Genomic DNA, 15,750 nt, shown 5'->3' on the forward strand with positions numbered 1-15,750 from the left:
ACTCCTCGTTTTCCCTTACTAGGGAGGGAGAGAGCCTGTGGTATGTCGAATACTGGGTGAATGAGTAGTCTTTGGGGTACTGTAAATCTGTCAGTTTTTATTGATGCTTTGCTGCATGCTTGAGTGTTTGGTGGGAGGTACTGATGCTTTTTTGCCGGTGGGGAAGGTTGCTGCTTATGCATGGGAGGGGGGCTGGGGGGCTTTGGTGTTCTAACATTTAGCTGTCATTCATTCTTTGGGACACTTTGTGGATGTTTGCCAAGAATCTCAGAAAAGTTGTTTCCACTGGCAGGGGAGACTAGAACTAAGGGACATTGGCTCAAGATTCAGGGGAGTAAATTTAGGATGGAGGTGAGGAGGAACTGCTTTCCCAAAGAGTGGTCAATCTGTGAAATGCTCTGCCCAATAAGGCTACCTCAGTAAATTCTCTCAAATTCAATCCCTCAAGCAATGGCCAACATTGCATATTCTTTCTTGATAGCCTGTTGCACCTGCAAACCAACCTTTAGTGAGTCATGCACAAGCAATCCCAAGCCCCTCTGCACAGCAGCATGCTGCAATATTTTATCATTTAAATAATCATCTGAGAGAAAACGGCCGCGAAGCTGTTTTCTGATTCTCCATCGCCCTCCAAATTAAAGGTAGCACTTTTTACACTCAGCCCCGACGTTTATTGTTCAACTCAGAGAAACCTGCCGCGAAGCTGAGCTCTCTAAATTTCGATCACCCTCCTGATTAACGGGTAGCTCTTTCAAAGCAACCCTGACGTTGATTTTCCAGCTACGAGAAAATTGCCGCGAAGCTGCGCTCCCTAAATCTAGATCGCCCTCCAAATTAAAAAGGTCGCTCTTTTTACGCACAGCACTGACTTTGATTGTCCAACTGAGAGAAAATTGCCGCAAGATTCAGCTTTTAAAATCTTGAACGCGGAACTGACTGAGTGGTAGCTCTTTTTTACGCACTGCCTCTAGCTGACAGGCCGCTCAACAACTGCCACAAAACTTGCCTTTTAAATCTTGATCGCCCTTGTGATTAAAAGGCCGCAAGCGAAATTCTGCTTTCTAAATCATGATCACCCTCCAAATTAAAAGTTAGCTCTTGGTTCCCCCACCCCCGATTTCTTAAATCTTCCCTCTCGCTCTCCCACTGCTGAGTTGTAACTGATCGCTTATTGTCCAGCTAAGAGAAGATTGCCACGAAGCTGATTTTAAAATTTTGACTGCGAACCTGGCTGAAAGATAGCTCTTTTTACAGTCAACCCTGGTGTTTATTGTCGAACTGAGAGAAAATTGCCTCGAAGCGCTGTTTATAAAATCTTGAACGCAGACCTGACAGAAAAGGCGAGAGTTTCACGGACGTTTCTCTGAGTTCAGGAGCGACCAATCAGCAAGAAGCAGCGTGTATAAAAGAGCTACCTTTCAATCAGGTGCGCTTCCAGACTTCATAAAGCAGATCTTCACGGCAGTTCCCCCAGTTGGACAATCGACTTCAAGCTGTGTAAAAAGAGAGGAAAAAACCTTTTAATCAGGGGGGCGATCGAGATTTAGAAAGGAGAGTTTCGCGGCAGTTTTCTCTCAGCTGAACAATAAACATCAGGGCTGAGTATAAAAAGAACTACCTTTTAATCAGGAGGGCTATCGAGGCAATAATTTTGTGGCAGATTCTCTGAGTTGAGAAACGAACGATCAGCAAGATGGAGTGCGTTAAAAAAAGAGCTCCCTTTCTGTCAGTTCGACAATAACCATCAGGGCTGAGTTTAACAAGAGCTTTCAGTCAGGTTCGCGTTCAAGGTTTTAAAATCAGCTTCGCGGCAATCTTCACTTAGCTGCACAATAAACATCAGCCATGAGTGTAAAAAGAGCTACCTTTTAATTTAGAGGGCAATCATGATTTAGAAAACTGAGCATCGGGACAAATTTTTCTCAGATGAACAATAAACGTCTGGGCAAAGTGTAAAAAGTCAAATAAACATGAAGGATAAGTGTTGGCAGTGGCCTAGTGGATAAGGCATCCATCTAGTGATCTGAAGGTCACTAGTTTGAGCCTTAGCTGGGCCAATATGTTGTGTCCTCGGGCAAGGCACTTAAGAACACATTGCTCTGCAACGACACCGGTGCCAAGCTGCATGGGTCCTAGTGCCCTTTCCTTGGACAACATCGGTGGCATGGAGAGGGGAAGGCTTGCAGCATAGCATAGGCAACTGTCGAGATTTTAAAGGTGGGATTTTCGTGGCAAATGAGTTGAGTTGGCAGTAGGTTAATAAAGAGCTACCTTTCAGTCAGATTCACGTTCAAGATTTTAAATCGGAGCTTCGCGGCGATTTTCTCTTAACTGGACAATAAACATCAGATACAAGGGAAGAAATGTACTTTATATATAATCAATTCCATCGCTCTTGATTAAATATCCCAAATTAAATTGTTTTGATCATGTCCGAACAAATAATGAAACTTGTAAGATGTTTATATTGAATGTTTTAACTAAAAGAAATCCACTAACTTAACTGTTCCTCTGGCCATATTGTGTGAAATATTAACAGAAAATGCAATGGTTTGCAAACTAGTTTAATGGACGGGCCTTGGCAAAGTATAGATGAAATATCTTGTTTTTGATTGCATTGTTTTAGGGAGGAATTTCAGTGAGAAAAATAAAGCCAATCAAGGAGATGGAATTGTAAGCTTCATCTTAATAAATTTACTGTGGGTGTGGAAGTTGGAATAGCTGCTGTACTGACATAAATTAATTTCCATGGAATGAAATAGTTTTGCTAATTGAGTGTTTTTCCATGTTGATTATTTGCACTTAGAAACGTTTGCTCTGCAGGGCAAATGCTCAGTTATCTGCTAAATATAGTCTCCTTGCTGTTATCCATCAAGTAAATTGCTTTGAAAGGAATTTGGAATACATTAAATTATGCCCAACAGCATCCCCCCCCCCCCCAACAATACTGTATTGGCTTAATAGATTGCAGTTTAGTCTTGAGATCTAAAATGCCATGGGGGTGCCACAGTAGAATAGTAATTAGTGCGCGCTATTACAGTTCCACAGTTCGGAGTTCAATAGCTAGCACCGTCTGTAAGGAGTTTCTATATTCTCTCCATGACTGCATAGTTTTCAATGTCTGAAGTAAATTGACAATCAAATTACATATGTCACCATATACAATTATGAGATCCATCTTCTTGCAGGCATTCACAGTTAATACAAGAAACACACTAGAATCAAGGAAAAATACCCCTAACAAGATGGACAAACAATCAAAATATAGCAAACTGTGAAAATATGAAAGAAAGGAGGGAAAAATAATAAATAACTGGGCAATAAATATCAAGAACATGAGTCCTTGAAAGAGTCTATAGGCTGTGGGAGCAGTTCAGTGATGGAGTGAGTAAAGTTATTCCTTCTGGATCAAGAGCCTGATGGTTGAAAGGTAATAAGTTTCTGAATCTGGTGTTGTGGGTCTTGGGGCTCCTGTACTGCACCCAAATGGATGGCAGTAGTGAGAAGAGAGCATGGAGAAGATAGAACAATGCGATAGTGGTCATTATAAATTGTACCATAATTAGGGTATTGTTAAATAGGTGGGGTGCTGGACCAGAAGGGCCTGTTCTGTACTGTATCTCTAAATAAAAAAATAAATAAAATTTACCAGGCACGAATCAATGATTATCATACATGTTATCCACTCTTGTGCATAGAGTTACTGAATAAATGTTGTTTCTTAAAGTTCTTATATTGCAGTCCATTTTTCTGGTCATACTTTCAGAAATCCTTCTCCAACTGAACTTTTCTCTGAAGCAGTGTGCTGGTAATCTCAAAAGAGTATCATAATGTCTATTATTAGGTGTGTGCGGTGCTACTTTTAGAGAATGAATCAGTAGTCCAATGAACTTCCATCGTGTGGTTTTGGGGAACAGTTTATATTGGGATTCCCACACAGCTGCTTTCCTTATCACTTGCTATTTTCAAATTTTCTCATCCACTTGATGACATACACTGATGCTTTTGGTTTAAAGGATTAAAGAAGATTAGCTTTATTTGTCAGATGGACATTGAAAATACAGTGAAATGTGGTGTTTGCATCAATGACCAACACTGGCTGAGGATGTACTTGGGCCCGTCTGCAAGTATCACAATGCTTCTGGCATCAACATATCATGGCTTTGACTAAACTGAACATGAGAGGAAACTGGGGCATCTGGTGGAGAACAGTGCAGTCATGGGAAGTATGTACAAAGACCTTCAAGGCAGTGGCAGGAATTGAACATTTTGAGACAGGTTTCTGGGTTTGTGAGGAACTAATCAAAGAGACCGAAGTGCTGTAGCACATCCTGTAACTGGTACACTATGTATTCAGTACATTCAGCCAGAGCCAACACTGAGCGTCATAGGAAGTCATTCCTGCCTGCGGCCATCAAACTTTACAACTCCTCCCTCAGAGGGTCAGACATCCTGAACCAATAGGCTGGTCCTGGACTTATTTCCACTTAGCATAATTTACCTATTATTATTCAATTATTTATGGTTTTATAGGTTTTATATTGCTATATTTCTAGACTATTCTTGGTTGGTGTGACTATAACGAAACCCAATTTCCCTTGGGATCAATAAAGTCTGTCTGTCTGTCATTAAGAAAGGGCGTTGAAGTTTAAATTGGTGAGAATAATGCCGATCAAGTGGTCTATTTCAAAATTAAAAGTAAATTTATTTTCAAAGTGCATTTGTCACCATGTACTGGTGAAGAGCTTTCAAATCCCAGTCTCTATGAAGAGAGGTCCCGCCTTGTGAAGAGGTTATTGTTGCTGAGTAGTCTTGAGTCAGAGTAGTGAGGCTTTGGGGAGAACAGGCAAAGACAAGGTAAGTTCATTTCTTTTTTCTTATTTAGTTGTTGAGAGAGTTAAGGGTATACCTGTTCTGTTCTGGGTGTCAGATGTGGGATTTCCAGGAGACTTCTTGCCTCTCCAAAGGACATATCTGCACCCAGTGCATCGAGAGACAGCTCCTTAGAGCCTGTTAAGCAACTGGAGAAGCAGCTCGATGACCTCGGTTTCTTGGAAAAATTCAAGCAAGGATAAATGAGCTGCAGGGGAGGTAGTCACCCAAGGCTACAGGAGACAGAAAAATGAGAGACTATCAGCAGAGGGGGGAGAATGCCAGATAGTGGAGAGCACCCCTGAGGCAGTCCCCCTCAATAATAAGTACTCCATTTTTAATACTGTTAGGGTGCATGACCTACCTGGAGGAAGCAACAGCGGCCGTGCCTCTGGCGCTGAATCTGCCTCTGAAGCTCAGAAGGTAGGGAACTGTAGAGGATGGCAGCAGAAGTACGGGACATGATAGTTAGGGGGACGAATAGGTGATTCTATAGATGCAAAAAGGAAATACGGATGGTAGTTTGCCTCACAGCTGCCAGGGTTTGCAATGTTTCTGAACACAAAGAGATAGGAAGGAAGCTGAGAAGCAGGACCTCAATGGTAGTAATCTCGGGCTTTCTGCCTGTGCAAGCAGATTTACTAGAGCTGTTGGAAGTGGTTTAAACTAATATGGCAGGGGGATGGGAACCAGTATGATAGAGCTGAGGATGAGCCAGCAGGTCTACAAGTAGATGATGGGCGTAACATGAATGTAAGGAAGGACAAGCCAGTGATTGGGTACAAATTCAGACAGCAAAGAGGTTAACTGTGCCACAGAGGAAAAATTCAAATGGGCAAAGAATGCAGGACTGGAGGTGCTGCATTTAAATGTGCGTAGCATTCGGAAGAAGTTGGTCGAACTCCTGGCGCATCTAGACATTGGTCAGTTTGCCATTGTGGGTATCACTGAGTTGTGGCTGAAAGAAGGCCATCATTGGTAGTTTAAACATCAAAGGATATATCAAAGGACAAACAAGAAGACAGGCTGTGGTGTGGTTCTTTTGGTAAGAGATGAAATTACAAATTGAGTAAGAGGTGACATAGGGACAGAGAATGTTGAATCTTTGTGGCTGGAGTTAAGAAACTGCAAAGGTAGAAAAACCATTATTGGAATCATATATAGACCTCAAAATAGTAGTCAAGATGTGGGGATGAGATTGGAAAGGGAATTGGAAAAGGCATGTAACAAAGGGAATGACAGAATTGTAATGGAGGACTTCAATATGCAAGGGGATTGGGGTAATCAGCTTGGTGTCAGATCGGAAGAGAGGACATTTGTTGACTGTCTACGAGATGGCTTTTTTGAGCAGCCTTGTGCTTGAGCCTATTCGGGGAAAGGCTATCTTAGATTGGGTGTTGGGTGATGTTTCTGATCACGTCCACAATATCTTGAAGTGGGAAGGAGAACAGCCAGAGATCATGGTACATATTGGTACCAACAACTTATGTAGGAAAAGGGAGGAGGTCCTGAAAACAGACTACAGGGAGTTAGGAAAAAAGTTGAGAAGCAGGACCTCAAAGGTAGTCATCTCGGGGTTACTGCATATGAGTATAGGAATAGAATGACGTAGAGGATAAATGTGCCACTGAGGGATTGGAGCAGGGAGCAGAAATTCCAATTTCTGGATCATTGGGACCTCTTCTGGGTCAGGTGTGACCTGTACAAAAATGACAGGTTGCACTTGAATCCAAGCGGGAACAATATCCTGGTGGGAAGGTTTGCTAAGGCTACTGGGGAGAATTTAAACTAGAATTGCTGGGGGGTTGAGAACAGAACTGAAGTGGTGGAGGAAGAGGAGGCTGAATCATAAATAGAGAAAGATTGGAGACAGTGCAAATGGGAAGATAGACAGGTGATAGAGAAGGGACATGCTCAGGCCGATGGTTTGAAATGTGTCTATTTTAATGCAAGGAGTATTATGAATAAAGCAGATGGGCTTAGAGCGTGGATCAGCACTTGAAGCTATGATGTTGTGGCTACTGCAGAGACTTGGATGGTGCAGGGCAGGAATGGCTTCCTCAAGTGCCAAGCTTTAGATGTTTCAGAAAGGACAGGGAGGGAGGCAAAGGAGGTGGGGGCATGTCACTGTTGATCAGAGATAGTGTCACGGCTGCAGAAAAGGAGGAAGTCGACGAATACGTACACAATGCTGGAAGAACTCAGCAGGTCAGGCAGCATCCGTGAGAAAAGAATAGCCAACGTTTCGGGTCAAGACCCTTCATCAGGAATGGGGGAGAAGAGAGGACCGAAGCCCAGTAATAGAGATAGGGGAGGGGGTAGGGCCTAAAGGCGCCAGGTGGAAAACCAATCAGAGGAAAGATAAAGGGGGAGAGGGAGGGGATAAGCATGAAAGAACTGTAGAGATAAAGAAGCAGAAAGTTGAAAGGGGAGAGAGGCAGAGAGGGACCTGGGATAGGGGAAGGGGGAGGGGGAGGGAATTACCGGAAATTGGAGAATTGGAAATTGGAGGCTACCCAGATGGTAGATGAGGTGTTGCTCCTCCAACCTGAGTTTGGCCTCATCGTGGCAGTAGAGGAGGCCATGCATGGACATATGTAGATGGGAATGAGAGGCAGAGTTGAAGTGGGTGGCAACTGGGAGGCCCTGTCTATTGTGTCAAGCATAGGTGCTTGACGAAGCGGTCCCCCAATCTACGTCAGGTCTCGCCAATGTAGAGGAGGCTGCACCGGGAGCACCAGATGCAATAGACAACTCCAGCAGACTCACATGTGAAGTGTTGCCTCACCTGGAAGGACTGTCTGGGGCCCGGAATGGTGGTGAGGGGGGAGGTGTGGGGACACTGAGGGGGTTGGCTCTGGAGCCTCTGTGGGTGGAAGTTAGGAATATGAAGGGGTCAATAACTCTACTGGGTGTCTTTTATAAAACACTCAATTGTAACAGGGACATCGAGGAGCAGATAGGGAGACAGATCCTGGAAAGGAGTAATAATAACAAGGTTGTTGTGGTGGGAGATTTTAATTTCCTAAATATTGATTGGCATCTCCTTAGAGTGAGGGGTTTAGATGGGGTAGTTTGTTAGGTGTGTTCACAAAGGTTTCTTGACACAATATGTAGATAGGCCTACAAGAGGAGAGGCTGTACTTGATCTGGTATTGGGAAATGAACCTGGTTAGGTGTCAGGTCTCTCAGTGGGAGAGCATTTTGGAGATAGTGATCACAATTCTATGTCCTTTACCATAGCATTGGAGAGGGATAGGAACAGGCAAATTAGGGAAACATTTAATTGCAGTAAGGGAAATATGGGGCTATCAGGCAGGAACTTGGAATCATAAATTGGAAACAGATATTCTCAGGGAAACGTATGGAAGAAATGTGGCAAATGTTCAGGGGATATTTGCATGGGGTTCTGAGTAGGTACATTCCAATGAGACATGGAAAGGATGGTAGGGTCAAGATATGTGGTGTACAAAGGCTGTTGTAAATCTCATCAAGAAGACAAGAGTTTATGAATGGTTCAAAAAACTAGATAATGATAGTAATCTAGAAGATTATAAGGCTAGTAGGAAGGAGTTTAAGAATGAAATTAGGAGGAAAACCCCAAGGCATTCTACAAGTAGGTGAAGAGCAAAAGGATCAGACGTGAGAGAATAGGACCAATCATATGTGACAGTGGAAAAGTGTACTGTATATGGATCAGGAGGAAATAGCGGAGGCACTTAATGAATATTTTACTTCAGTATTCACTATGGAAAAAGATCTTGGTCATTGTATGGATGACTTGCAAAGAACTTGAGCATTTAGATATTGGGGAAGAGGATGTGCTCAAGCATTTGGAAAGCATCAAGTTGGATAAGTCACTGGGACCGGATGTGATGTACCCCAGCCTACTGTGGGAAACAAGAGAGGAGATTGCTGAGCCTTTGACAATGATCTTTCCATCATTAATGATTACTGGAGAGGTTCCGGAGATTATAGGCCAGTGAGTCTTCATTCAGTGGTTGGTAGGGTGATGGAGAAGACCCTGAGAGGCAGGATTTATAAACATATGGAGAAGCATAATATGATTAGTAATAGTCAACATGGCCTTGTCAAAGGCAAGTTGTGCCTTTCGAGCCTGATTGAATTTTTTGAAGATGTGACTAAACACATTGATGAATGTAAAGAAGTAGATATAGTGTGTATAGAATTCACCAAGGCATTTGATAAAGTACCCCATGCAAGACTTATTGAGAAAGTAAGGACATTGGTCATGATCCTACAAGAATCACTTGATTCCGGCATGATCCTAGAGGTGGGAGATATTAAAAGTCACTCCACTCTTTAAGAAATGAGGAAGGCAAAAGAAAGGAAATTGTAAGCCAGTTCACCTAATCTCTGTGGTTTGGAAAGTGTTGAAGTCTACTATTAAGGGTGAGGCTTTGATATACTTGGAAACTAATGATAAAATAAGTCAAAGTCAGCATGGTTTTTATAAAGGGAAAACTTGCCTGACAAATCTGTTAGTTTTTAAAGGAAGTAACACAAAGCAAAGCTCTGATTTTAAAATCTTGAATGCGAACCTGCCTGAAAGATAGCTCTTTCAAGTCAGCCCTGAGGTATATTGTCGAACTGAGAGAAAATTGCCTCGAAGCGCTGCTGAAAAAATCTTGACCGCGACCCTGACTGAAAGATAAGTCTTTTTACACTCAACCATGATGTTTATTCTCGAACTGAAATTTCCCTCCAAGCGCTGCTGAAAACACCGTGAACGCGACCCTAAGTGAAAGATAGATCTTTTTCTACGCACTGCCTCTTGCTGAATGGCTGCTGAATTCAAAGTGCCGCGAAAAATTTGCGTTTAAAATCTCGACAGCCCTCCTGATTAAAGGTTAGCTCTTTTTACTCTCATCCCTGATATTTATTATCCAGCTGAGCAAAAACTACAGCGAACGAACCTGTTTTACAAATATCGATGGCTCTCCAAAATAAAAGGGTAGCTCTTTTTACAACTAGGCCGGATGTTTATTGTGCAGCTAAGTGAATATTGCAGCGAAGATCTGTTTTTAAAATCATAACTGCAATCTGACTGAAAGATAGCTGTTTTTACATCAGTCTTGATGTTTATTGTCAACTAGAGAAAATTCCCTCGAAGCGCTGCCAAAAACCACCTTGAACGCAAACGCGAGTGAAAGACAGCTCCTTTTTTACTCATTGCCTCTTGCTGAATGGACGCTCAACTCAGACAACGTGCCGCGAATACTCTGGTGTCTAAAATCTCGACAGCCCTCCTGATGAAATTTAGCTCTTTTTATTCTCAGCCCTGATATTCATTGTCCAGCTGAATAAAACTGCGGCGAAGGAAGCTGCTTTCCATGTCTCGATGGCTCCCCAAATTAAAAGCATAGCTCTTTTTACATTTAGCCCGGACATTTATTGTGCAGCTATGAGAAGATTGCAGCGAAGTTCAGTTTTTAAAATCTTGAACGCGATCCTGAGTGAAAGACAGCTCAGTTTTTACGCACTGCCACTTGCTGATTGGACGCGCACCTCCTGCCTTTGAAATCTCGACAGCCCTCTTTAGTAGAGGTAGCTCTTTTTGCACTCCACCCTGATGTTTATCGTCCATCTGCGAGAAAAACGCCGCGAAGCTGTTTGCTAGATCTCGGTGGCCCTTATGATTAAAAGTCAACGCTTTTTACACTTAGCCCAGACCTTTATTGTTCATCTGAGAGACGACTACCCTGAAGCTCTGCTTTCTAAATCACGATCGCCTTCCAGATTAGAAGGTATCTCTTTTCACACTCATACCTGATGTTTATTGTCCAGCTTCCAGAGGATTTCCGTGAAGCTGATTTTAAACTCTTGAATGCGAACCTGACTGAAAGACAGCTCTTTTTACACTCAGCCCTGATGGTTATTCTTGAACTGAGGGAAAATTCCCTCGAAGCGCTGCTAAAATCCACCTTGAACGCGAACGTGAGTGAAAGACAGCTCTTTTTTACGCATTGCCTCTTGCTGATCGGACGCTCAACTCGGACAACGTGCCGCGAAAATTTTGGCTTTTAAAATCTCGACAGCCCTCCTGATTAAAGGCTTGCTCTTCTTACTCTCATCCCTGATATTTATTGTCCAGCTGAGAAAAGAAAACTGCAGCGAACGAACGTGTTTTCCAAATCTCGCTGGTTCTCCAAAATTAAAGTTTATCTCTTTTTACATTTAGCCCGGACATTTATTGTGTAGCTAAGTGAAGATTGCAGCGAAGTTGTTTTTAAAATCTTGAACACGAACCTGACTGAAAGACAGCTCTTTTTACTCAACCCTGATGTTTATTGTCGAACTGAGTAAATTGCCTTGGAGCGCTGCTGAAAAAATCTTGAATGCGAACCTGACTGAAAGACAGCTCTTTTGACACTCAGCCCTGATGTTTATTCTTGAACTGAGGGAAAATTCCCTCGAAGCGCTGCTAAAATCCACCTTGAACGCGAACGTGAGTGAAAGACAGCTCTTTTTTACGCGTTGCCTCTTGCTGAATGAACGCTCAACTCAGACAACGTGCCGCGAAAATTTTTGCGTTTACAATCTCGATAGCCCTCCTGGTTAAAGGTTTGCTCTTTTGATTCTCAGCCCTGATATTTATTGTCCAGCCGGAAAAAAAAACTGCAGCGAACGAACCTGCTTTCCATGTCTCGATGGCTCTCCAAATTAAAAGCTCATCTGTTTTTACATTTAGCCCGGATATTTATTGTGCAGCTAAGAGATGATTGCAGCGATGTTCAGCTTTCAAAATCTTGAACGCGATCCTGAGTGAAAGAAAGCTCTTTTAACACGCAGTCTTAATGCTCATTGTCGAACTGAGAGAAAATTTCCTCGAAGCGCTGCTGAAAAAATCTTGAATGCGAACCTGACTGAAAGACAGGGTTTTTTTTTACTCATTGCCTCTTGCTGAATGGACGCTCAACTCAGACAACGTGCCGCGAATACTCTGGTGTCTAAAATCTCGACAGCCCTCCTGATGAAATTTAGCTCTTTTTATTCTCAGCCCTGATATTCATTGTCCAGCTGAATAAAACTGCGGCGAAGGAAGCTGCTTTCCAAATCTCGATGGCTCCCCAAATTAAAAGCATAGCTCTTTTTACATTTAGCCCGGACATTTATTGTGCAGCTATGAGAAGATTGCAGCGAAGTTCAGTTTTTAAAATCTTGAACGCGATCCTGAGTGAAAGACAGCTCAGTTTTTACGCACTGCCACTTGCTGATTGGACGCGCACCTCCTGCCTTTGAAATCTCGACAGCCCTCTTTAGTAGAGGTAGCTCTTTTTGCACTCCACCCTGATGTTTATCGTCCATCTGCGAGAAAAACGCCGCGAAGCTGTTTGCTAGATCTCGGTGGCCGTTATGATTAAAAGTCAACGCTTTTTACACTTAGCCCAGACAGTTATTGTTCATCTCAGAGATGAATACTCAGAAGCTCTGCTTTCTAAAACACGATCGCACACCAAATTAGTAGCTCTTATTACACTTATACCAGTTGTTCATTGTCCGGCTGACACAAGATTGCCGCAAAACTCTGATTTTAAAATCTTGAATGCGAACCTGCCTGAAAGATAGCTCTTTCAAGTCAGCCCTGAGGTATATTGTCGAACTGAGAAAATTTCCTCGAAGCGCTGCTGAAAAAATCTTGAACGGGAAGCTGATTGACCCATAGATCGTTTTACACTCAGCCCTGATGTTTGTTCTCGGACTGAGGGAAAATTCCCTGGAAGCGCTGCTAAAGAAAATCTTGAACGCCAACGTGAGTGAGAGACAGCTCTTTTGTACGCATCGCCTCTTGCTGAATTGGCGCTCAATTCAAAGTGCCGCGAAAATATTTGCATTTAAAATCTCGACAGCCCTCCTGATTAAAGGCTTGCTCTTCTTACTCTCATCCCTGATATTTATTGTCCAGCTGAGAAAAGAAAACTGCAGCGAACGAACGTGTTTTCCAAATCTCGCTGGTTCTCCAAAATAAAAGTTTATCTCTTTTTACATTTAGCCCGGACATTTATTGTGCAGCTAAGTGAAGATTGCAGCGAAGTTGTTTTTAAAATCTTGAACACGAACCTGACTGAAAGACAGCTCTTTTTACTCAACCCTGATGTTTATTGTCGAACTGAGTAAATTGCCTTGGAGCGCTGCTGAAAAAATCTTGAATGCGAACCTGACTGAAAAACAGCTCTTTTGACACTCAGCCATGATGTTTATTCTTGAACTGAGGGAAAATTCCCTCGAAGCGCTGCTAAAATTCACCTTGAACGCGAACGTGATTGAAAGACAGCTCTTTTTTTACGCGTTGCCTCTTGCTGAATGAACGCCCAACTCAGACAACGTGCCGCGAAAATTTTTGCGTTTACAATCTCGATAGCCCTCCTGGTTAAAAGTTTGCTCTTTTGATTCTCAGCCCTGATATTTATTGTCCAGCCGGAAAAAAAACTGCAGCGAACGAACCTGCTTTCCATGTCTCGATGGCTCCCCAAATTAAAAGCATAGCTCTTTTTACATTTAGCCCGGACATTTATTGTGCAGCTATGAGAAGATTGCAGCGAAGTTCAGTTTTTAAAATCTTGAACGCGATCCTGAGTGAAAGACAGCTCAGTTTTTACGCACTGCCACTTGCTGATTGGACGCGCACCTCCTGCCTTTGAAATCTCGACAGCCCTCTTTAGTAGAGGTAGCTCTTTTTGCACTCCACCCTGATGTTTATCGTACATCTGCGAGAAAAACGCCGCGAAGCTGTTTGCTAGATCTCGGTGGCCCTTATGATTAAAAGTCAACGCTTTTTACACTTAGCCCAGACAGTTATTGTTCATCTCAGAGATGAATACTCAGAAGCTCTGCTTTCTAAAACACGATCGCACACCAAATTAGTAGCTCTTTTTACACTTATACCAGTTGTTCATTGTCCGGCTGACACAAGATTGCCGCGAAACTCTGATTTTAAAATCTTGAATGCGAACCTGCCTGAAAGATAGCTCTTTCAAGTCAGCCCTGAGGTATATTGTCGAACTGAGAAAATTTCCTCGAAGCGCTGCTGAAAAAACCTTGAACGGGAAGCTGATTGACCCATAGATCGTTTTACGCTCAGCCCTGATGTTTGTTCTCGGACTGAGGGAAAATTCCCTGGAAGCGCTGCTAAAGAAAATCTTGAACGCCAACGTGAGTGAGAGACAGCTCTTTTGTACGCATCGCCTCTTGCTGAATTGGCGCTCAATTCAAAGTGCCGCGAAAATATTTGCATTTAAAATCTCGACAGCCCTCCTGATTAAAGGCTTGCTCTTCTTACTCTCATCCCTGATATTTATTGTCCAGCTGAGAAAAGAAAACTGCAGCGAACGAACGTGTTTTCCAAATCTCGCTGGTTCTCCAAAATTAAAGTTTATCTCTTTTTACATTTAGCCCGGACATTTATTGTGCAGCTAAGTGAAGATTGCAGCGAAGTTGTTTTTAAAATCTTGAACACGAACCTGACTGAAAGACCGCTCTTTTTACTCAACCCTGATGTTTATTGTCGAACTGAGTAAATTGCCTTGGAGCGCTGTTGAAAAAATCTTGAATGCGAACCTGACTGAAAAACAGCTCTTTTGACACTCAGCCCTGATGTTTATTCTTGAACTGAGGGAAAATTCCCTCGAAGCGCTGCTAAAATCCACCTTGAACGCGAACGTGAGTGAAAGACAGCTCTTTTTTTACGCGTTGCCTCTTGCTGAATGAATGCTCAACTCAACGTGCCGCGAAAATTTTTGCGTTTACAATCTCGACAGCCCTCCTGATGAAATTTAGCTATTTTTATTCTCAGCCCTGATATTCATTGTCCAGCCGAATAAAACTGCGGCGAAGGAAGCTGCTTTCCATGTCTCGATGGCTCTCCAAATTAAAAGCTCATCTGTTTTTACATTTAGCCCGGACATTTATTGTGCAGCTATGAGATGATTGCAGCGAAGTTCAGTTTTTAAAATCTTGAACGCGATCCTGAGTGAAAGATAGCTCAGTTTTTACGCACTGCCACTTGCTGATTGGTCGCGCAACTGAGACAAACTGCGGCGAAAAATTTGCATTCGAAATCTCGACAGCCCTCTTTAGTAGAGGTAGCTCTTTTTGCACTACACCCTGTTGTTTATCGTCCATCTGCGAGAAAAACGCCGCGAAGCTGTTTGCTAGATCTCGGTGGCCCTTATGATTAGAAGTCAACGCTTTTTACACTTAGCCCAGACAGTTATTGTTCATCTCAGAGACGACTACCCTGAAGGTCTGCTTTCTAAATCACGATCGCCTTCCAGATTAGAAGGTATCTCTTTTCACACTCATACCTGATGTTTATTGTCCAGCTTCCAGAGGATTTCCGTGAAGCTCCGATTTTCAAATCTCGAATGCGAACCTGACTGAGAAATAGCTCTTTTAACACTCAGCCCTGTGGTATATTTTGGAACTGAGACAAAAATTTCCTCGACAAAATCTTGAACGGTGATCTGACAGAAAGGTAGCTTTTTTCCACGCACGCCATCCTCCTCGGTCGTTCCTCAACTCAGACAACCTGCCACGAAATTTTTGCCTCCACCGCCCTCCTGATTGAAAGGTAGCTCTCTTACACAGTTTGAAGTCGATTGTCCAACTGAGGGAACTGCCGTGAAGAAGTGCTTTTGAAGTCATGAAGCGGACCTGATTGAAAGGACCGCTTATGCTCTTCCTCTTGCTGATTGGTAGCTCAACTCAGACAAACCGCTAAAGCGAAAATTTTCTCTTTTAAAATCCCGACGGCCCCCATGAGTAGAAGTGAGCTCTTTTTACACTCACCCCTGATGTTTATTGTCCAACTTAAAAGGATCGCTCTTTTTACAACTAGACCGGATGTTTATTGTGCAG

At 42.9% G+C, this 15,750-nt stretch overlaps 1 protein-coding gene across 3 annotated transcripts in view; it reads right to left on the reverse strand.

Annotated features, from left to right (window-relative positions):
* Positions 1–15,461, reverse strand: part of elovl5 (ELOVL fatty acid elongase 5) — a 215,500-nt gene extending 200,039 nt beyond the window's left edge. The window contains exons 1-2 of one of the 3 annotated variants that reach the window (XM_059982052.1): positions 15,198–15,461; positions 1,416–1,493 (exon numbers count right to left, since the gene is read on the reverse strand). The gene's annotated coding sequence lies outside the window, so the exon portion shown is untranslated. Of the gene's footprint in view, positions 1–1,415; positions 1,603–15,197 lie in introns of those variants that run through there. The other 2 variants (XM_059982053.1, XM_059982054.1) reach the window with 2 other exon arrangements.
* Between the last annotated feature and the right edge of the window lie 289 nt (positions 15,462–15,750).

Source organism: Hypanus sabinus, chromosome 10 (assembly GCF_030144855.1).
Source record: "Hypanus sabinus isolate sHypSab1 chromosome 10, sHypSab1.hap1, whole genome shotgun sequence".
In the NCBI taxonomy this organism is placed as follows: domain Eukaryota; kingdom Metazoa; phylum Chordata; class Chondrichthyes; order Myliobatiformes; family Dasyatidae; genus Hypanus; species Hypanus sabinus.